A 13545-nucleotide genomic window follows, 5' to 3' on the forward strand; every position below is an offset into this window, starting at 1 on the left:
AGTAACAGTGAGGACAGGTGTTTCTTCTATATAAGGCTTCTAGCTCAAGGATCCATCTTCTCCAACAGATTTAGGCCTTCTCCAAGAACACTTGGCTTCAGCTCCAAACTGAATCCTGAGTTTTCAGAAAATTACAGCTCTGATTAGATTTATGAGTTGATTAAGAGGCTTTCCAAGTCCGAAATTCGGATAGTTACGCTATAACAGGCTGTTCCACTACAAAACCCTAAAGGCAAAGCCAGTTTCAATTCTAGTTTCCAAGAACAGTGTGTACTCTGAAGACGTGCCACACACTGCAAGGTCTGCCTGCAACAGCACCTTCAAGAAGTCACACCTACAGTCACATGCCATCAGCTGTTACAGGTCTGATGGACTTGACCTCTATAGTTCTTCCATGGCCACAATTACTGTGATGTCTCGGGACTCCCATCTCTAAACATTACAAACACAGTACCCAAAGCATAGCTCAGCCACAGTATGCCAGCACCTGCAACAGGGACTCCTCCTCATACACGCTGGACCATCACAGCCACAGCAAGGCTGTGCACTCACACAGCACTGTGGATGTATCAGAGCGAGACAAACATGAACTAGGGATGGACAGCGGGTTAAGCAAGGACTGAGTAAAACTCAGCACAGGCAGCAACACCATCCCAAAAAACCCTTTGTAGCCCTAACCAAAGGGCTCTGCACTGCTTGGGCTGATGTGCTGCTGCCACGTGAGGCAGCTGCAATGGAATAAACTGGGGCCTGACATCACAATGATGCAGCTGCACCGGATAACAGAAAGCCCTCCTTTGGCAGCAAACAGCCCTGAAAAAGTAATTAGTTTTCCCAGAGTTATTAGGAAAGTGAGTAATGTGTACAGCTATAGCAGTGCTGTAGACACTGCGCTCTGACTGAGGGAAAGGCAAAGCTGAAGCGAGATTTGTTTGCAGTTGTAATTGTTCTCTGCCCTGACTCTGTTCAAGCAGCTACAATTATTAATCTCTAAATTTCAACATCAAAAGCTGAGATAATTAAATAGAGGCAAGGTCAGACAGAAAAAAAATAATTTTTTACGTTACATTAATTTTTTTCGGCTGAGATGGTTTTCTTTTTGAGCTGATATTAAGAACATACGTATTTTAAGTAAGTCCCACCGGCCACACGTGCCATCAGCGGAGTGCAGCATAGCAAAAAATAATTGAAGTAATTGTTTTTAAGGACAAAGTACATTCACTTCAATTTAGCCAAGATTACAGTTTACATAGCTGAAAAGAAACCAGACATCAACCTCTGCACTGGATTTATTTCCATACTAAAAGTAATTCTTCAGATTCTTCTCTGTGAAGAGGAAAGCCCTGGATATCATAACCTATGTGTAGATCAAAGTAGCACAGTGGAAGAAAGCCCTGTTGATGCTAAAGTCCGCACACAGGGAAAAAACTACAAAACACAGACGAAAACTCCAGGACCCAATGTTCAACTACAGCAATGAGAGCAGGAGAATATTCTTAGCCTGGAGACAAAAATAAATTAATGTAATTACTTCAAACAACAAGAAAAAAAATTATTACAAAATGGAAGAGAAATTTGCCTCTTTGTCAACTAAAGCAAAACAGTTTAATACATTCTAGTTCAAATGAAAAGTGAAAAAAAGAAAAGGGAACTGATGTGAAAAAAAAATAAATCACCTTTTCCTCCCAGATCCTAAAACTAGAAACTGTTTCAAAACATTAGAAGTTTTCCATGGAGCACAGCATCTGGGACCATTTCACACTGAAATCACATTAGCACATCTCTTTCACAGTGCATCCAGGTTGGTTCTTACTTCTTTAATAACTAACCTGTAAAACCTTTTCTATCCACCAAATAAGCAAGTTTGTGCTGCTACAGAAATATCCCACTGTAAGGACAAATCTGTCTTGTGATTAACTCCACAGCAGCAGAATCCCACCAGGGATGAATTAAACAACATCATTTTTCCACCTCTTCCAAAATGAGGACTCAGGTATTTTCAAATCCTTTTCCATTCATCTCTGCTCACAGCATGTGTAGCTTGCAAAAAAGTTCCCTTTATCATCTTCTGTAATTAATTTTCTCTGAGCAGAAAACAACACACCCATGAGAAACTTGTGCTCAGTCTGCAGGGAGCTGCAGCATCATGTATAAGAAGTGGCCTCGGCATATTTGGCATGTTGCTGCATTGATTCATTGCCCTGTCACTGAATATAACTGGATGTTTATTAACAATGAAAACAAATACATTTTATCTTCTATGCCAAGACCTGTTCTTCTGAACAAGAGAGAAGCATTAAGAAGAAAATGAGATATTAATACGCTTAAAATAAAAATCTAGAGCTGGCATCATGGTATGTGATCTAATGATTACCACGTGAGGAGCATGAAGTTTAACAGGATGTATGAACTGTCACAACTCCAGCTTATTTAGATTTTTCCCTTCTCAGCATAAAGATAGGCTATATAGACCAGCATCGTTTCTACAGGGTATTAGCAGAGAGACAGGGAAAGGTATCTAGGTACACACCACAGGTATTAGCTACCTGGCCTCGATATCCTCATACTCACTGATCATTTTACACTTTTCAGGGTTTCCTGAATCAATGATTTTATGATTTGACAACACTCAGGGAAATCAGTGTTCACTAATCCCCTCCACATCTCCCTTGACAAGTGCAGCTGCCCTGGGATGGATGCAGCCACCATCCAATCACCTCCCACAGGTGAGCCCACACCCCCCTGTGGGGTAGCTCAGGGGAATTTCCTTCCTGACCCGTTTCCCAGAACATCATCTGTAGTATCAATGATTTAGAAGCACAGCAGAGACGGGGGACATGGGAGTGAGACTTCTGGCCACAGTCAGCACAGGTCTGCAGCAAGAGCCTGATGATGCTCAGAGACACCTGCCCTATATCCAGGGGATTACAAAACTGCATCACAGGACACACATCCTTGGACCCAACAGCTGCTCCAGCAACAAGAGTCCTCCAAACCTCAGTGTTTGGTAGTTTTGTGATAGCAACCACACAGCTTTGAGACCAAACCCCAGGAATGAATATTCCTGCTCCCTCCTGAAGACAGGCAGAAGCCCAGTGCCAGCTGGGGCTGACTGGCTCCTGGGCACGTCTTGTACCCAACACTCAACCTGCATCCTGCTCCAGCAGGAAGCATCCCAAAAATCTGATGTCAAACAGCATTAAGCATGGTGAAAATACAGCTCTTGAAGGCAATCTCGAATCAAGACCATTTACCGCAAGTAATACATCTATCCTGCAATGAATTCACACTCCACTGCTAACAGGGTGTCAGAGAGACTTGCTCATGGGCACAGAGTCCTTTCTCCAAAGCAGACAGTAGCCATCTCTCATAAATCATTGTACACCAGAAGCACCATCTGCAATAACAAATGAGACCTCCAAGGCATCTTTAAAGTCTTGGATTTGCTACATTAAGTTTAAAGCTTGTAGCTATGTCTTTGGTAGAAGAAAAGATTCCAACAGCACTCTACAGTGCATGCCACTGTTCAGGGAATGAAGAAATCATGCCACACTGCTCTAATTAATAGAGACTCAGTATCCTCAGTCTATGGCCAGGAGACAGAACAATGGTAGCTGCCCTCTCCAATACTGCTTTGGAGGTTTAGGACACATTCAGGTGAAGCACACTTACAGCACAGAAAAAATAGTAAAAAGCAAAAGAGAAAAAATGCTCTTTGTGACTGCCATCTGCACTGGACTACAATATAAAGCATCAGTTCCTAACCACCCACCATCTGAGACTGTTTTCCAAAGGACATCTTCCTTTTTGCAGGTACAGCATGTGCTTGGCAACACCTGCAGTTACTCTCAAGGGTTCCGACTTGCAAGTGCACCTTAGCAGCAGCACTGACAAGGGCCATATTTCATTCCATATATATTTACTGGTTAACAGCTACATTACAGCAGAGTACATGTTGAAGGCGTACGTACAAATACCACAGAACTAACAGACCTGCTCGTTGTGGGACATTCAGACCCACAGCGAACCTTCTGCAGCATCAGGCAGGTAGATCTAAGTACTGAGCTCACCACAGCTCAATTCTGCCCAATTGAGGTGGGAGGGTCAAAATTAAAGAGGGAGAATAAAAAGAATCTTTGCAACTTTGAACACTTGTTTTGTCTGGCAGCAACATTAATGGTATTTGCAGTTATCAAATGTAACAATTCACATCTTCATTCTCATCACATCTTGGCATAGGGAGAGAATTAAAGATGTCACATTTGCCAACTACCCATATTAAAATCACATGGCTGCTGTATAAACTTTCAATTATGGAGGATAGAGGCTGAGGGTGGAGGAGATAATCCTTATAAGAACTACTTCAAAGGGAGAGTACGGATGAGATTTCAGAAAGGCTAACTTAGAAGCTGTGTGATGTATCTGTTGTTTTGATATCAAGGTCATTCTTAACGCTTAGACGTGGTTTTCACAAAGGAAGCCTTTTAAAAATATTTTCTCTATTTGTTTCTGCAAATCAGCTGATTCTAGTTATAAAAATCCCATTAATTGAGTGCCACACAAATCATCAAAGAATTCCTTCGCTGTTCAAAGAATAATAAGGCACAAGACAATCAAGGAACCCTGTTTACACCAAGCTGAGGAAACCCTAAGCTCAAGCCCAACACAAAACAACCGGAATCATTTCAGCTCACAGAGAAAGCAAGCTGAGCATGCCTGAGTCTTTTCCCATTTGCTCCCCTACCCCAAGCCTGTGTGCTCAGTAGATGCTGTGGATTAGCTGATTTTTTCACTATACACCACACTAACAGGGGAGCTCAAGCTATGCATTTTGGGAATAATGCACTATGTGAAGTCTGGTTTTATCTATTAACCATGCATGGTGCTTTCATAATGCACGTATTTCATCCCCACAGGCCCTGTGCACTGACAGCTTTCAAACCTTGGATGGGGTGCTCTTCAGGGTGGCAAGAGAACAACAGAACGGCCTGCTGTCCTATTAGACCCCAATGCAAGTTTCAGGGCTTGTGAAGCTGGTTGGCAAATATCCCAAGGGACAAATAGCGGTGCTTCGCTGCATACAGCCACATCTCAGTGATTCAGTGGAAGATAACTCCTCTCTGTTTTTCAAAAGCATCTTTCTCAGCCCACAAGTGCTCAACCAGGGAACCCTGTGGGGCACGGAGGACACAGACTTTGTGCAATGATGTTCCACCAACTGTTAGAGCGGGATGTATGCCTTGGTAAATGAAAGGTTTTCATCTGGTTTTCTCACTAGAGACCAACAGCAAAACATGGATAGCCAAGCAAAAAAGCTGAAGCAAACAAACCTCAGGATTTGTTTCCTCTCTGTGTGTCTCCTATTAGGTTAATTAGTTTTATCTGTCTACGCAGCAGAAGACTACAACACACCAGAGGAGCCAGGATTGCTCATTTCTGAAAACTCCGCTCCTCAATAGTGCTGCATCCTGGCAGACTGTCACACAACAGGAATGGGGAGAAACCAGTGATTTTAATGTATCTGTGAATAGTAAATAGAGAAGAAATTCAACAACTCTCAGTATTTTGTGCCCTTGAGTCAGTGATAACTCAGATAAAAGATAAAACTGAGATTTTACTCTTGTTCTTTAAAAATCATCAAGAATGTATAAGAATAAAAACTGAGATACTGAAAGGGATTTCAGCACAGAAGAACTAGAGGTCCCACATGGCTGTTACTGAAGTGCTCCCCAGACATTATCACCACCGTTCAGACGACAACATACTAACTCAAAAGTGCTGTGACCAACAATGAGCCACTTGGAAGCACAGGATTACACACATATCACCTTGCACAAAGGGAAAGGTGATGATAAGGAACCAAAAACTAGGAACTGTTATTTTAATAAATAAAGGTCCAGTAGTGAATCTATCTAGTAAAATTAAGGACCATATAAGGTGGGGTTTAAGGCAATTAAACAGCACTACAGTGCTGTTTCAATCTGTTCCATATGGTAGGGGTCAAAAAAATTACAAGATATTTTTAACACTCTTCATTGCACAGGGACAGCAGTTCAGTGGTGTATGCACGTGTTACATCATCAGTTCTGCACTCCTTATTCTACTACCAACTAAGCAGAATCTAAAAGTGCAGCTAATTAAACAGAACTTAAATTCAGCAGGTTTGGATGACTTGCACCACAGTTTTAAAAGAACATCCCGAAACACTCTATTATAGATATCAATTTTAAATATGTTGGGCACATAGAAGTCGCAGTAGCTGGAATAAAACTTGCTGATGTGCTATTTTAAGAATTAAATAGAAAATCCTAATAATGATATCCAGAAAACTGAGTATGATAAAATTAATCTGTGTAAATTGGAAATTCTCCAGAACACACAGTATCTAGTATTATTGACTTTTAAAAGAAGTATAAAATACCACCCTTTAACATGATTTTAGTCAATTAAATAACACTTAACTTTTTATACAGAATTTAGCTTCACGCTACATAATGATTTGATTAAGATGAGGAAATATGTATTAATGGACAAAAATAATTTCATGCAGTGGTGATTAAATAGTCATAGGTATACATGTATGTTCCTACTGAGGGCTTGGTAGAGGCTGCTCCTTGGCCCTATGGTGTAAACACATGTCAATGAGTGGAAGAGAGTCTATAATCATTACTTATCAAGCCTGAAAATAGCAAACAATGTGGGACTGCTAAAATAACTGAAAGAGAACAACAGATCCACATGTCTAAATAAACTCCACCAGAGAACACAGTATAGACTTCAGTACTGCCACACACAGACACACACACAGAGCAACATGCATGGGGACAGCATCCTGTGAAGCCATTGATTTTCAGAAACTTCATGATCGACATGTAATTAGAGAAGCTGAGCACACTGTGCTGGAATGGTCTAGTGATCAAGAGAGCTCAGGGAGGCTTGGGTTGGGGGGATGCACAAAAAAAATAAAAAATAAATCACTGTGTGGCATTTAACACTGTCAAAATTATGTTAAGCTTTAATGCTTGCGATCCAAGAAGGATATTGGAAAATTGGATCCAGTGCAAAGAACCTCCAAAAGGATGATTAAAGGACCAAAAGCTCAGCTTAGAGAAAGGCTCCAGAAGCACCATCTGTTCTCCCTAACAAAGGGAGAAGGTTAATAGGACAATCTGATCACAGTTTACAAGTACCTACGTAAGGAACAGAAATTCGATCAAAGAGCTCTGTCCTTTAGCAAATCCAGCAAATTTGCTCTGTCCAGAAAATCAGACAAACTCAGGCCCAAACCAAGACATGTTTATGATGTTTAACTCTATGAGTTAATGCTCATGTTGACAGTATTACCAGTTCTGATACCTGCCAGTAAGGCTGAATGCAGGACAGTGAAAGCTGTCTTGGATTTTCCATCACAAGTTAAAAACATGATGGCAGGATTTTTTTTCCCCTCCTACTCAGAGGCAACTTTCTAGCTAAAAAAAGGGAATTAATTCAGAGCAGCCAGGGAATTATTTTCATAGCACAGACTTCACACGAGCAGCTCTGTGTGTCCCATGAGACCCCTACAGCAGGAGCATCACTCCATGGAAGGGACTGTGACGTGTCTCTAGGGACAGGCTCTGTCATTCTGGCAGCTATCAGGAATTAAAGTTTTAAGACTAAAGCTTCTCTGCTGTACCATGGGCTGGCCAGCATTCCCCCACCAAGCTGGTATTTATCCCAGTACCTCATCCCTCAGCATCTCCCACAAAATGTGACTATTGCAGTTAAAACATGCGCATTCACATGGAGCCTGAACTCCATGGAGCTGCAGCTCAGGTCACATTCTGCATCACCCTGGGCCATGTAGTCAGGCAACACCTATATAATCCTTTTTTAGAGAAATCCCATCTTAAAATTAAATAGTCATTTTTTTATTGTAACTTATTTTTATTAAGATTAGGGGATATTGCTTTCTTTCAAATGTTCTTTGGCTCTGGAAGCTGAGGGAGCAGAGCATCAGTTGCAAGACCCCCAATGTAGACCAGTTGTTTCAATAGGTTTTGCTGAGAATAACTCTTGGGAGTGGCCTTTAGGATAAACACATCCCAGTCACAGGCCTGGGCAGCCTATCTAACAGTTACCTTCTTAATAACCCAGCAGGGTTAAGGAATAAGTAGAATCATAGAATGGCTTGGGTTGGAAGGGATCTTGAAGACCACCTAGTTCCAACTAGACCAGGTTACATAGAGCCCTATCCAGCCTGATCTTGAACACTGCCGTGGATGGGGAGTCTGTAACCTCTCTGGTAACCTAAGCTCTTCAGCATATTTTCTTAACGAGCTCTTTTGGCTCCTGTGTGCCACAGGTTTGTGGCAGGACACTTCCTCAGGGCAAAGAATAAGAGCACAGAAGCAAGTGGAGCTGGTATTGAAGTGTAGTATACTTTGAGGGAGAGTCCAAAGGATGCATGAGGTTCCTTGGACTCCCCACCTCAAGCCCCAGTTCTCTCACCACGTGCTATGAAAACATTTGTAGCTCCAACCTTTTGGTACAAACCTATTCCTCCTCTCCTGTCCCACACACTTAAGTGCAAATCAATGCTTCTGCCCTACACACTGCATACAGGCACTGCTTTTAAGGGAAACACAACTACAGAGCAGAACTTAATACCTCAAATCAGATGTGCAAAAAGCTACTGGTGGATTTCTAGGTATGAAGGTCTCAGGGAGAAGTAGAGAGAGTTTGGCTAGAGGCAGAGGCAGCCTATAGAGAAGCCAGCAGCAGGCTGGCAATGTGTGACCATTTATTAATTCAGTTTGTAAGAGACAGACCCATGCAGCAACCTCCACAGGTAAGGCTCCACTAAAAAACTCCCTGCCCTGTCCCTCTGCCGAGCCTGCTGCTTCATTCCTGTGTTCCTTCACAGAGCCACTGCTGTTTTGGAGGGGGAGGGAGCCCATCCCTCTCTGGCAACGCAGGCACCTCATGTAAATTCATTGAATAAATGCAGTCACTTCTCTCATCTGATCCATCCCCACGTGTGCATGTTGAAGCTGTGCCAGACCCTCAATGCAGCCAACTCCCCTACAGTTCATCACTCCTGAAGGTGAAATTGTTCATCACCCTTATCAGCATTTCCTCCTTTCCTTCCCCTCCCCTCACTGCCTTCCCTGAAGTTCCTGGCCCTCCTTCCTCACAGGAGCCTGGCTCTGCACAAGTCAAAATCAAACCCAGGCAGAGCCTTGAAATAGACCTTGGAGAGTAAAGGACATTATAAAGTTATTTTAAGCTGAGGAAAACTGCATTTCCCTTAGAGATTGACTTCAGTCTCTAGAGCCCTTGAATTTTTAGGCTTAAATCTGTCTCCTTGATAAGGTTCCATAGTAGCTGAGACCCACAAAGAAGTTTCCAAAGCACCAGCAGACATAAATAACTGGAAACAAAACTGGAGCATCATCACTAGATGCTCACATGAGCTCTGGCTTCTGCAATCAGTCCATGTGAGCCTTTAGTCATCTGAAACAGCACAACCCTCAGCTCTTCATAGAAGAGGAAGGTTGTGCTGTATCAGCTGGAGGTGATTCTTTTCCCCCTCTATTTTGGAGCAGCCACCAACTCCTAGTCCTGACCTGACCTGAAGAAGTTACTCTAATTAAACACATGAAGGTCTGATCAGCAGAGCTGCACTCTACTCACTACTGATTCCAAGATCCATGCAGGTCAGGAACACGTTATTGCATCCCACAGGGCTGGACAGAGCATAAAAAGAGATCTCCTTCCTGCAAGGGATGCTTGTCACCTCTGGGTGCTGCTCTGAGCAGAAGCCCCCACACTAACCATGGGCATCCAGGGCTTTCAGTATCTGCTTTGCCTAATGCAATTTAACTACTAGAAGGTGAAAACACATGGGCAAAATACACTTTAAAATTCATAGACCCTAACCTTTCATCCAGCTGTGGAAGCTCTATGGGTTTAGGTTTATATCATCTTCATTTTTATTAACTTCAGCTGCTGTGGGTGCCCTCTAAAACAGGAAAATGGGGGTTCGGTTCTCCTTTAAAAGTAAAGCAAGGGAGGTGCTGACAGTATGTAGTAAGAGATCTGCCAGAGGAAAAGACGAAAATTATCTATTATTTTAAAGAACACACAAGCAGTCAGCCAGTCAAGGAACCTTTTAATTTTTTAATTAGAGATGTTTTTCTGGCTTGTTTGGATTTGGGGAGGGAACAATAGATTTTTATCAGGCTCTTTTCCAGACTCAGTTTTATAGCTTTAGCTCTGTATGCACTGCTAAAGAAATTAAACATTATTTACTTTCCAGAAGTGACTGGTGATTGAGGATGCCTAAATTGAGACTCTTCATATGGTTTTTAATTGCATTTAAAAGAGTGTGCAATCATTTATCAAATCTGTTACCTTTCAAAGCATCATCAACTTCATTTCTACAAAGAGGCACTAACTACATTTCCCAACCACTAGAAAATTCCTGCCCATACCTTGCCACCTTTTCATTGTACATTTTCCCACCCAGGGCAGCAATGACAGATATAAGCCCATGGGGACACCCACAATACCTTTAAAAACAGGGTATCTCAGACTTTTTCTCCAAAAAAAACCACATCTATACATTTGGAAGCCACACAAAATTCAAACCTCGGAACAGCCAAAAGTTTGGCATTACAACTCAGATCCATTTGGTTTGCTCCCTGACTCCCTCTGCTCACAGAAGCAGTTTTTTGCATCTGCTCAGCACTTGCAACCTTATCATGCAGCCAGAGCCAGGAGCCATGTCCCCCAGCCAGTGGCAAGCAGCCCATCAGTGGCATCTCACTCCTGGAAAAGGCACAGCTTCAGACTCAGCTGAGCTCCAAAATAAGGGGGAAAAAAAGCCAACAGCAAAAGTAGAGAAGCTCCTTGCCTTTTCTCCTTGGCTGCTCTGTTGTACAAGCTAAGCTGTCTGCTGCTGGATGTTTTGAAATCAAGACTGGACTATAAACTGAAAACCCAGATAACAGGTCTCCCGGCAAATCAAAGATGCTCCTTTAACACAGCATGTTGACAAAGTAAGTACTTGCACACATCCTCTTCTAGCTGGAAATACTATGACACACCAAAAGCCAATCCATACCTTGAAAGTCCAAAAGCTGCTGCAGTAACTGGGTTTAACCTGCACTACAAAGCACAGCACAGAATGTCTGAACTGAACATTTTAAGCAAAGCCATGTTTTTATCTCATTAGGCCAAGATCAGTGCTGTCTTTTACACAAGTAAAGCTACATACCTGCTTAGGTCTCTGCAGTCCTCACCCTCTATAATGGACAGTATCAGGTTTACATCTCTCTGCATGTGGCATCATCTACATGCTTTAGGCTCAGATGCAACACACCTGCTTTAGCATCTGTAACTACACCTTAATTTCTTAATATGATTTAAGAGGCTGTAATTTAAGATAGCCAATAATACCTGACCAATGATTTCAGGCTGCCACAGTGCAGTTGTGTGCTGCAGCTCTAAAGACACTGAAGGGAGGCTGCACATCTGCAAAGAGGAGCTAAGCCACATGCAGAGCTTTACAAACCACTTCTGCTTAGAGCTGTTTTGAATGAGCCAAAGGCACCTCTACCTGGCTTCAGGCTACAGGATGAAGAGGCCTGAGCTTGCAACAATTCTGGAAGCTAAAGGTGTTCAAGCTTTGCCCATTGTTTTCTATGCTCCCTTATTTCATGCATTAATGAGATCAATCCACCGCCTCCAGATTTCCTCAGCTATAGAGAGCTTGTTATTACACATTACAGAAACTTGTAAACCATTTTCAAACACTCCATAGACGTGTCCCCTGAAGGGGGGTGAAATTTCCCTAGATGGTCACATTCAGCTCCTTTATATATCATAACTGCTTCTTGATCATTTCCAGCTCAGGAAGGAACGATTGGAATCTGGACTGAAAGGACGTAAGACAGACATAAGAAGGGACAGTGCTTGTCAAGCATTTGCAATCTCAACAGGGGAATCAAAAAAACATTACTGCACAGCAAAAGCATGGTAAAGGGACAGACTTGATCAAAGTAACAGAGCAAATAAGTGGAGAGGCAAATTTATTACCAGGGTGTCCCCAAAACACCCCAGTGGCTTGTTCTCCTTCCTTGCCAAGTTCCCAATCTGCTGAACTTGACTGTTAACTATAACTTCTTAACTACAATTATCTTATTGATGCAGAAATATTAACAGTAAGTGGAGCTGCACTGCAGCTGAAGTCGTCATCAGATATTCTTCTCAGCAGCCACGGGATGATTTGTCACTTCTGCATCAACATTCACTTGGGGTCCTCAGCTCCACAAACATAGTCCAAACAGTAATCATTCATTCACCCTTTGATCCATAAATAGAGTTGGGTTGGCAAGAAACAGGTTACAAGGAAAATGTAATTCAGCAGACAGAATCAACATCTCTCATTAGCCCCAGCAAACCAAAGTCACCCCTGCAACTTCAAATCAATGAATCTATAAGAATCACCTGCCCAGTTCCTGATGCCGACTTGTACATCATGAACGCACTTCCACTCATTTTCCCATTTCCACTATTGAGACTCAGCTCAAAGTCATTGTCCGAATCTTAAGTACAGACAGAAGAGATATTTTCTAGCACAACTCAGAAGGTCTAACTTTGTGGGGGTGTAGGAAATAACTCCACCTCAAAGCAGAAACAATGTCTATGCTACATCAACTGAATATTTTTAAAGCTTCACTCTCAGTTCTGAAATGTTAATAGACAGATTAGATTTGAATTTACTTGCACAACTTTATAAATACTAGAGTCAACTTAGAGAAAGAAAGAAAAAACAAACTACTATTTGAAATGTTGCTCTAAATAAGCTAATTTGCTACCAGAGATAGTTCAGGAAACATATGCCATCACTACATCCTATCAGTTGCATGGGCAGTGTGGTAAACAGCTGCTGTTGTAGTTAATAAGCATGTACATTTTTTTATACATATGTGTAGGTACATAAGCACAGAGTATGTATATTCTAGTCCATTGTCACTGGACAAACAGAGCTGCTGCTCTGTACTACCAGAGAAATCTCTAGTACAAGAGGACAAAACTACAGACCTGGAGCAATTTGGGGTACCACCTAACAGCACTGAAACAGCTCAGTGTACTTCTGGTGCACTTCTGACAGTTGACACAGCCAACATCTGGAACCGCTGACTCCCAGGAGCTCCTACAGGAAAAAAGTGCTCCCAGTTGGCTCTTTTAAAAAAGGATTTTTTAGTCATAAATGCACTTTAATTGAAGATTAATTAGAAGAAGCAATCTTGATTAAATTTACTTGAGGAAAAGGTTTCTCAGGTCCAGGTTGGAAATAGAGACTAGTACTCTGAACAGATGGGGCTATCCAGGTATTCAGATCATTTCACTCTGTGTAAACAAGGAGTGGGAAAGTACCTATAATACCAAAAAAGCTATGGGGAAAAAAACCATTGATTTTTAACTGCCAGTAAAATAACCTGCAGCAGTTGCTATATATGTGGATGCACACAGGCAGGATCAATTCCCAAGATCTTA

At 42.1% G+C, this 13545-nt stretch overlaps 1 protein-coding gene and 1 long non-coding RNA gene across 3 annotated transcripts in view; one reads left to right on the forward strand and one right to left on the reverse strand.

Moving 5' to 3' along the window:
* FGF12 (fibroblast growth factor 12) overlaps nucleotides 1-13545 on the reverse strand; it is a 224307-nt gene that overhangs the window by 188249 nt on the left and 22513 nt on the right. The gene's annotated exons all lie outside the window — the stretch shown is intronic.
* LOC116791582 lies at nucleotides 738-5813 on the forward strand. 2 transcript variants are annotated; one of them, XR_004358787.1, is made up of 4 exons: nucleotides 738-821; nucleotides 2593-2726; nucleotides 3814-4047; nucleotides 4917-5813. It is a non-coding gene; the product is annotated as an uncharacterized LOC116791582 (long non-coding RNA). The 2 variants fall into 2 exon arrangements; XR_004358786.1 differs by having other exon boundaries at nucleotides 769-851.

The sequence above is a fragment of the Chiroxiphia lanceolata genome, chromosome 10 (genome assembly GCF_009829145.1).
Source record: "Chiroxiphia lanceolata isolate bChiLan1 chromosome 10, bChiLan1.pri, whole genome shotgun sequence".
Classification (NCBI taxonomy): Eukaryota; Metazoa; Chordata; class Aves; order Passeriformes; family Pipridae; genus Chiroxiphia; species Chiroxiphia lanceolata.